Source organism: Polistes fuscatus, unplaced genomic scaffold (genome assembly GCF_010416935.1).
Source record: "Polistes fuscatus isolate 324 unplaced genomic scaffold, CU_Pfus_HIC Scaffold81, whole genome shotgun sequence".
NCBI classification, from domain to species: Eukaryota; Metazoa; Arthropoda; class Insecta; order Hymenoptera; family Vespidae; genus Polistes; species Polistes fuscatus.
In genome coordinates, this window is record NW_025113164.1 from 46,680 (window position 1) to 57,133 (window position 10,454).

The window sequence follows — 10,454 nt, forward strand, 5'->3', positions numbered from 1 at the left end:
TTAACATCATTATGGACGAAATAATAAGAAACCAAAGACTGCTAAAAGGATATAAAATGGGCAACGAAGAAATCCTATGCTATGCTGATGACGCTGTATTAGTGGCCGAAAATGAGGATGATCTACAACGTCTACTACACCGATTTAACTGCATAGCCAAATCATTCAATATGAAAATATCGGCCCAGAAAACTAAATGCCTGACAACATCAAAGACACCGTTAAGATGCAAACTGGAAATTGAAGGGAAGGTTATTCAGCTGGACATGAGATTTAAGTACCTAAATAGAAATCTCAGGATATGGTGATGTTGAATCAGAGGTAAGAGAACAGACAATGAAGGCATCTAGAATAGCGGGTTGTTTGAATGACACAATATGGCGAAACAAAAACATAGACATAGAGACCAAAGCAAAAATCTACAAGGCAACGGTAAGACCTATTATTCATATACCGCAGAAACTTGACCAGAACGGCGAAAACGAAACAGTTACTAGAGACAGAAATGAGAGTTCTTCACAGAATGCTGGAAAAAAACTACTGGACGAGAGAGAAGTGAAGATATAAGAAGAACATGCAAAGTGAAAACATTAACGAATGGATACTAAAAAGAAAAAAAGAATGGAACGAACATATCAACAGAATGGACAACGAAGAATTGTCAGAATTGCACGGAATAAGTCACCGGTAGGCCGACGAAGCACGGGGCGCCCACGAAAACGATGGTGCGACAATTTAACAGTGCAATAGGCATAAAAACATCGTTACAAACAGGCAATTTGCCTAAACCAAAGAATGAAGAAGAAGAAGATATTTATATATATATTTATAGCGTGACCAGGTAAAAAGGAGGATTGAAAATATGAAAAGAAAAGCTACTAATTATTCTTTTCTATTAAGTTAACAAAATAACTTCAAAAAAGAAAGGAAAATTATTTTCAATCGATCGATATATTATATATATAAGAAAGAATAAAAATATAAATAACTTCAAAAAGAATAAAAAAATATAAAAATATAGATATCAGTCCACATTAAATGTAAGGATGATATATCGAATTACTTTATGCGTCAACGGCCATGGCGCGGTTACAGCATTAGTTCTCGCTCGATCATTTAAGTAAAGCAGCGCTGAGTACGATTAGTATTTGGATGGGGATGACCTGCTTGAGAAAAAAAGGGGAAGAAGAAGGGAACACAACCTCATGCCGTAAACTTGAAATCGCTTTGTCGCGCGTCGTAAATACCGACAAACTTCATGGTGTCGTTTTCCCAGACGCTCGGAACCAAATCACTCCCCATTACATTTTCCCCAACGCGCCAAAAGAAGTATAACTTCAATAATAAACCAATGTAGAATATTAAAACAAATTTGTTTTTTTTGTATTTAATTTCGTCTTTTCAGAAAATTTATCTTGATTATCGAATTTATTGCATTATTGTGATATGTGTTACCAATGTTTAAATTAACAAATCCTATTAAAAGATGATTAGAAAGACTTTGATCTTGACCATAAACAAGATCTATTGCCTTTAATTCTTCGAGATCCATCGGTTTGATTGCTGTACTATCAGCCTCGATGTAATTTATGTCGCTTGGATTTAGACCACAGTGTTTTAATGTCTGTTTCATAATTTAAGCCTGAGATTCGGCTTTGGAAATAGATAAGTGTTTCTTGGAATTGCTTCAAAGTACATAACACAAAGATTAACGACCTCGGCATAAATTCGCTTTGCATTTTTTGCTCTTTCAAGGAAAATTGTTTCTATCAAGTCGCTTTCCGAGAATCTTGAATCTTTCTTTGCAAAAGACCTATTTACCCCGTCTGCTGACAATAAACTTAAATAATGGAATGCACAAAAAAAAATTATTTATAAATTTCGTAAAAATTCGACTTGATGTTCTGAGATTTACTTATTACGAAAATGAAATCATATTAGAAAAATTGCCTTTTTGTTTGTACATGCAAGAACAGGAATAAATTATACTTAGTTTAATCTTATTTTACCTAAATCATGCAGTTAGTCAGATACTTGGAGAAGTAAGCTTATTACACAACCACTAACGATCGCATAATCGCAATATCCAGTTTTTATAGCTTCGTACGATATTTTAATTGCAAGTGAACCTGATGTGTTGGTTGAATCGATGGTGCAGCTTGAGCCAGTTGAACCCATACAATACAAGATCCGGTTTGATAGCAAATTATGCTTCTTCATAGCAATTATTGGTTTCCTCTTCTCTCCTCCATGTGCCTCTCATTCCTTCCATTCTTCTGTAATATGTATCTTAAATAAGTATCTTATTTCCTCAACTCCCTCTGCTTCTTTGTCTCACCACTTCCACATTCTATCTTTCCTTTTCTTTTTTCGAATATCAGAATTTTTGTTTTCGCTTCACTCAATATCATCTTCTTACTTTACAGATACATTCTAAACCTCCTTAGCATAACTTTCAGCTCTTCTTCTCTATCTGCTACCAAGACAATATCATCAGCATACTATACACTCCACACCTTCTCGTTCCCAACTCTACATTCTCCTACTTGCCCTTTTCTCATCTCCACCATTAAGCCCGCCATATATATACTAAAATTAGTTAGGTTTAACGGACATCCTTGCCTTACTCCCTTTTCCATCAAAAATTCCTCCGCTTCTTCCTCTCCTACTTTGATTACATTTATCGTTTCTTAATATATATCCATAAGCCTCCTCCTTAAATTAAACCCCACCTACATCTCCCACAACCTCTCTATTAACATTTCTCTGTCAACTCTGTCAAATGCCTCTTTAAGATCCAGAAAACATGCAAGTACTTTTCCTTTCGGGCTACTTAGTTTTTCATCTACGATATGTTTGATTGTATAAATAGCTTTTATTACTCCCCTCTTCACTCTAAATCAAAACTGGCTCTCTGTTAATTTACCCTCTACTTTCTTCTTCAACATTTCATTTATCATACTAGCGTATATTTTATAAGCTGTGCACGTTAATGTGACTCTTCTGTAATTTTCTATATTATCTTTATTCCCTTTTTTGTAAATCATGAACATTGTCCATTTTCTCCATTGCTCCGGTATCTCCCCCTTTTCCATATTTTCCTCAATAACTCCCACAGAGCTGTCTCTACCTCCTTTGGCATATATTCACACTTCATTCTCTAACTTATGCTCACCTGGTGCCCTTTATCACAATATTTTTCCTTCTTTTCTCCCTCTCACCTCTTTCCTTATCCCATTCCAGTCTGCATATTGTCTGCTCTAGTGTCTTCTATTCCTCCATTTATTGTTGTATTTCTTTCATCCTAAATTTCTTCTCCTCTTTCTATTCCTCTTCCCTTTTTTCTAATATGCTAATCAAACTTTCTAATTACCTTTCCATTTGATCCAACTTCTCATTCATCACTCTAATATCATGGTTCTACTTCCCAAAACATAACCTTGACTACTTAATCTCTTTTGCGCCTGCATTGCCCCTTGTTTTCATATTTCCGCTCGCTTTACCATTCATTTTATTATTTTTCAGTGACCAGTTAGAAATCTACCTTACCGATTTTTCCACCAACTCTTTATCCGCTATCCTAACCACACTTTATCACGCGTCCTCTCACTTTTACAAAATTACCACCCCTTAACACTCTTTACTCTTTATAGACCCCTAAAGTTCTTACTTTACTTTACCGAACCTTATCTATTCCAATTGCTTTTCCTCTTTAACCTTTTATTTTTCAACTTATCACTCTTTTTTTGGGATCTTTCTTTTTCGCGTCCTCTCTCTCTCTCTCTCTCGTACCAACTGAAAGTCTCTTTCATATATTATAGTTTTTTTAGAAATACTTTTTAAACATAATTAATTCAGGATCAAAGAATTTAAGTATTACAGGAAATTAACATTGTATAAAATAAAAAAGAATTTAATCACAAGATAAATGTTTTTATTTAACATTTTAATTAACATTTTTTTTAAAGCATTTAAGGATCATAAATCTCAGAAAATAGCAATACTTGAGAAAATATTTCCAGTTGTTAATATTGCACGCGTAAGGCACTTTAACAATAATTAACTTAGATGATAAGAAAAATGTTGCATTAGAAATATCCAGGACACTAAGGGGATTTTAAAGAAGAATAACTACTAGGTAATGGAAAACTCAAAAAATGAACAAGAAAAAACAATTTCAAAACAAGTACTCTTTGTTACTTGAAAATTTTTTATTTAAAATGTTCTTGGTTTAACCGCACTGGTAAATTATGTTTAAATATTTATTTATGCCTCTGATTTAGCAAATTAAATGCTTTTACGTATGAAGTATTGTTATTGTACTTCCATTTGAAAGAAATCTTTCCCTCGGCTTCTGATACCTATGACATAAGATTGTCTTTTTATATAAGAAAAACTATAAGTATGTGATCTATAGAGTAAACGATTCGAGATACTAAATATTTTTAAATTTATTAAAATCTTATTATGATTGATAAAAATATTTTTTTTAAGATCTTATAAATCAGTAGAACAGACGTATATAGCAAAATTCTTCCATATGTCATAGTTGTTTTACAAATACTATTCGAAGATACTTAATGCAGCATCAACGTATTCAAGTATTAAAGGTAATTAACAATGTATAACATAAAAAATAATTTAATCCCAAGTAAGATTTTTTTATTCAATATTTTAGTTTACATTATTTTTAGAGCATTATAAGGATCAAAAATCCCAGGAAATAGCAATACTTGAGAAAATATTTCCTGTTTGGAGTATAGAAAGCATTAGAAACTCTAACGAAAATATAATTAGTTTTTTTAAGAAAACTAATTGATTGTTTTTTATATAAGAAAAAACTATCCGTATGTCATCTACAATGTAAACGATTCGATATACCTAATACTTTTTAATTCAATAACATGTTTTACTTGATTGATTAAAAAATTTTTTCTAGACATTAAAAATCCGTTGAACAGACGTTTTTTTTTTTTAACTCAACACATGTTTACAATTTGTCCGTATGCACTTGGTAAATTATTATATAAGTGACAAAGATAGAACGTGGACGGTTTCTCTAATGAGAAAGCGTCGCTATTGTCGGTTTTTTCAATTAGTTATATTTTTACTAGGTCTCCTTGGTGGATTCTTTTGAGCCTTCTAGGGATATATTGGTTTTACTTATCGTTGGCTAGCGGGCTTATGAGCGTATCAATTCTTTTTTTGTATCTGCACGTTTACTTGTTTTTTTCTTCTTTTATGGTGGGAATATTTAGGTTCTTCTTCATCTCTTCATTACGGACGTACCATGAAGCACCTATGATTTTGAACATACGTAAATAGCAATATACTTCGATATAATATAATTGTTTTAGAAATACTTTTAGAACATTATTTATACAAGATCAAAGAATTTAATGTTAAAGAATATTCTTCTTTAAATCGTTTGTAAATACAGACGTGTTTATCTACCGCTCCTGTGAATATATTTAAATAATAAATACGTTGAGGTACAGTGTAACGTACTTTAGTTTGACATAGCAGATACAAGGGTGAAGCGACCAGTATTCTAACGAAGTAACACTGCTTCACGCGGGCAACCGCGTGTTTTATCCTATGACGAAAAGATTTGACCATAGAAACTATCAAGATCCAACCAAACAAACAATCCTCTAACCTTGTTCATACAGAAAAGAGAATAATCAAAATAGATAATAGAAACTCGTGTATGGAAAGTGAAATGAATACAGATTCGAAAGATTCGCAAAACTGGATTACCGCTAAATGAACCAAATTACACGGGGTTCAAAAAAACGCTAGATGGGTGAACCAAAAAACTATAATAATAACTCCTCCTCACCACTACAAACAAAATGGCTTCAAGAAATACCCATTAGCAACTCTTACAATCTACTAGACAGGCTAACATTACCGCAAAATACTATAGAAAAATTGGAAGGAAGAAAAGCTGTAAAACCATCACCAATATACATTGACGCAGAGATCATTGACGCTCTGCTCCAGTTACTGGTTGAAACAGTTGTACAATATAACTGTGTAATAAAGCAACTTAAAGATAACCAAGGGAAAGTACATAATACTACATCAGATACGTTCAGAAAGGTAGTAAATGCTCTAATTACTAAAAACGCGGGATACCACACGTATCAAGAAAAAAACGAGAAAAGCTATAAAATCGTAATGTGAGAACTTAATTCCAAGTCTAATACAGATAAAATAACAAATGAATTGGAAAACTGTATTTTTTTTTTTTATTAGAATTATATGAATTTACAATCAATTCTTAACGAGAATTATGAGTAGTTTAAGATGACTTGATTCGCTTTGTCTATTGTCTTCTAGGCCATCCACCGGTTGTCGATTTAGACGTATGTCTTGTATTTGACGTGTGAATCGCCTGGTTGCTTTCCAAAGTGAATAGTTACTGTTAACTACGGGATTTAAATTTGGTAGAAAAAGGTCTATAGTCCTTCATTTTTAAAGTTTTTAAGATTTTTCCTTATAATCCTCGTTGCTTTATTTAATTTCTGTTTTTCAACCGGTAATTTGTTATTTTGCCAAATTATTCTCAGCTTTTGTTCTCTTGGATTTTTGTTATAATATATTCATGGAACTGGTTGCTATTCCTATATTTAGGACTAAGTGTAGAGCCTCGAGCTGCATTTATTATTGTTTGATAGGTAATTTATTGCAACGTCTACATCGTCGGTCGTTACCAATGGTGTTGCGGCTTTAGTAGCAGTACTGACTGTCTCTCGAAAATGATCCCATTTTGTAAATTTATTGCATATGGAGCTTGGAGAGTTATTCTCAACAATTGTTGTGTTTATTGTTATGATTGGAGAATGGTCAGAAGAAAGGTCAAGTAAAGAGCATACCTGTATATATCTAGGAGATATATTTTTAATTATGTAAAACTCAAGCAAATCTGGGATTTTGTTGACATCTGTTGGCCAATACGTAGCTTCTCCAGAACCAATAAATGTTGCTTTATTTGTTTCTATATTTTTAAAGAGAGTTCTCCCCCTTGGGTTTACAATTTTACTGCCTCAATGGTTATTTTTAGCATTAAAATCACTTCCTGCCATGTATCTGGTGCCTAGACTTTCCGAGAAATGATCGAATTCTGCTTTTTGAATATTGGGTTTAGGAGGGCAGTAGACTGCGTAGATAGCTAGTGGGCTATTCCAGTCTTAAATCATTACATTTTTTGCCTGGAGGTAGTCTTGTTTATAGGGTGCAAGTTCGTAATGTTTAAGACTAGATATAATTATAATCGCTGTACATTCATGTGCTCTTTAACTTGGATGATTCGTGCAGTAAACCTTAAAGACAAAAATTTTTAAGTAAGCTTTGTCAGTAAAGTGTGTCTCCGATACCAGCATTATTTGAATATCCTGATGTTTCAAGAAAGCTTCCAACTCAACTTTTCGTTGCAATAAACCATTGGCATTCTAAACAGCGATACGTAATCTTCGTTATTTGCCGATACTTTACAATTTACTTACGATAACTGGTAACAATGAAATGAGGATGTTTATTTGACTAGATTGTTTTTCAATGAGTTTTTCCAATTTCCTCAGACTTTCGGAAGATTTTGTACAATTGCTTGTATTTTTGTAGTTGGATGTCTCCAGGTTTGAATTATTTTATTATTATTATTATTTTATTACTATGACGGGCAATTATTTCCCTTCGTTGCCTGAGAATAAGATACCAGTGGTTTTTTGTAATATTGGTTTTTCCCCACCTGGTCGGCTTGTAGTGTGGTCTAAATATTATGATTTTCCCTGAGACTTGGTTTTGGGAATGTTTTCTTAAGCTGTTCTTGATACCGTAGACATCTCTTGTAGTTCGCAGTATGGAGGCCGCTACATAGAATACAGGTTTGTAAAGTCTCTATGGATTTTTTGCAATCAGCTGTTGCGTGTTGACCTGCGCATTTGACACATTGGTATGTGCGATTGCAATACCTCTGAGTGTGATCGTACCTTTGGCACCTTTTGCATTGAACTATTTCTTTCTTTTTTAGGGGTGGTTCAATTTTACTATTGTATTTTTTAGTTTGTTTATGTTATATATTGTGTTATTATTTGGTATCTGTTTCAAGTCAATATAGAACATTGATAGCAGGTTATGTGTTACCCTATGTCTTATATTGCTGATGTTTACAACTTCATGCCCAAGCTCTAGAAGTTCGTCCTTTAGGGCATTCAAATCAACAGAATGATGAATGTTGAGCAAGATAACCCGAAACGACTGTTCCTGTTTTAATTGATATGTGTGAAAATTAGCGTTCGATGATTTCAAAATTCTCACAATTTTTCTATAAGACTCCGAATTAGCCAGCAGGACACGAACCTGATTATTGCTTATCTTAAGAGTGTAGCTTTTTTCATGCACAACTTCTTCTAAACATTTCTTCAGTGATTGAATATCAATAACGTCATCTATATATATCTGGGGAGGAGAAGGAGGCTCTTTTCCTGACTTTCTATTTACTGGAGCCGGTGCATCTACTTTCGTGAACTCATTCAGGACTTATTACCTATTTGCTGTTAGTAAAACTCCTTCCATTTTATGATTTTTATTGTTGTTATCATCCTCTGATCGTGGTGTTTTGCTGCTATAATTATTATTCGGACGCATGGATCCAGTAGCTATTTCCCAAGGCGGTGGCCTGAATGTTTGCATATCTTTGTCAAGGATATGCGAAAGGCTTATATCCATTGACGTTACTGAGTCAAAAGATTTCAAGTTTAACGTCTTTCTAACGATTTTCTAGCGCACTGGCTCTTTAAGATAAAAACAAATATATATATGAGATTAAAACCCTGCTTAATACAGTAATTAAAGTAGAACTACCAAAAACTAAAAGAGAAATACTTCAATGCACAAGATGCTAAGCCTATGGGCACACAAAAACTTACTGTAACAGAAATCCTGCATGTGTAAAATGTGCAAAAAATCATTTAACAGCACTCTGTCCTCAAGAGGGCAAAATAGAAAAAGTCATGTGTGTAAACTGCAACGGTAACCACCCAGCAAATTACAAAGAATGTCAGACAAGAAAATTACTACAACAAAAACTATATCCAACGTTGAGAAAAAAAGTATTGGAAAAACTTTTCTAGAAGATTCTTATGAAAAAAAATACTAAAATAAACAAATCATGAATGCCAACAGGGATAATACACCGATAGTTGAACTCAGCGAATCAAGGAGATGCTATGCCGATGTAACCAAACGTGCACATACAAATACAAAAGACTTAAACACTGAGGAGACATCGGACATTAAAGAACTACTAAAACAATCTATTAAAAATACAGAAATCATTACCACAATGATAATGGAGTAAAATTCTCTTTTAAAACAACAAACACAACAAATCACCACAATGCTACAACTAATAACAAAAACGCTACTTAATAACAAATAATGGATACACAAATAAAAATAGCGGTTTGGAACAGCAACGGATTACAACAACGAATTCAAGAAACCAAAGCATTCATATACACGCATGATATAGACATTCTACTCGTATCTGAAACTCATCTCACAGACAAAAACTATATAAATATTCCATACTACACCATGCATGACACAAAACATCCTTCAGGTAAAGCGCATGGTGAAACTGCCATAATTATTAAGAACGAGATCAAACATAATCTATTCAGTAAAACAACTCACGATTACCTTTAAGCCACCACAATTACCTTAAGAACTCAGGGTAATTCCCTTAAACTCTCGGCTATTTATTCACCGTCAAAATTCAAAATTACAATAGATCAATGGAACTACTTTTTCAAGGCATTAGAGAATAAATTTGTAACAGCTTGCAACTTTAATGCCAAACATCCATATTGGGGATAAAAACCACCTCACCAAGAGGTAATATTTTAAACTCCTACATAACGAACGCAAACCTAGACATTCTCACGACAGGTGAACAAACATACTGCCCATCAGCTTCTAATAATACTCCCGACTTATAGACTTCAGCGTCCTTAATGGCCTAAACCTAATGCACTTCAAAACCGAATCATCACTTGATTTCAGTTCAGACCATTAACCTATAATAATAACTTACCAGAAAAAACTATAATATATAAAAAATCACAAACTCTGTGCAATGAAAGTACAAATTGGATGATCTTAAAAGAAATTTCAGAATCCAAATTAAACTGTAATATTCCGCTCAAGACGTTTTTACAAATAGAAAAAGCTTTTAATAATTTATCATATGGTATACAAGAAGCAGCGTGGGCATCTACATCTCAAAATGTTTTACCCAGAAGTCGTGTTACGGTCAGAGCAAACCTTGCAGTCCCTTTTTGTGCTGTTTTACTTAGTCGCTTGATTTAAGATTTCAAATAAATCGGACACTGCAGCAGCGCAGCTCGAATTCACACTTGGAATCAACCGTGCGCTGTATCGGCACC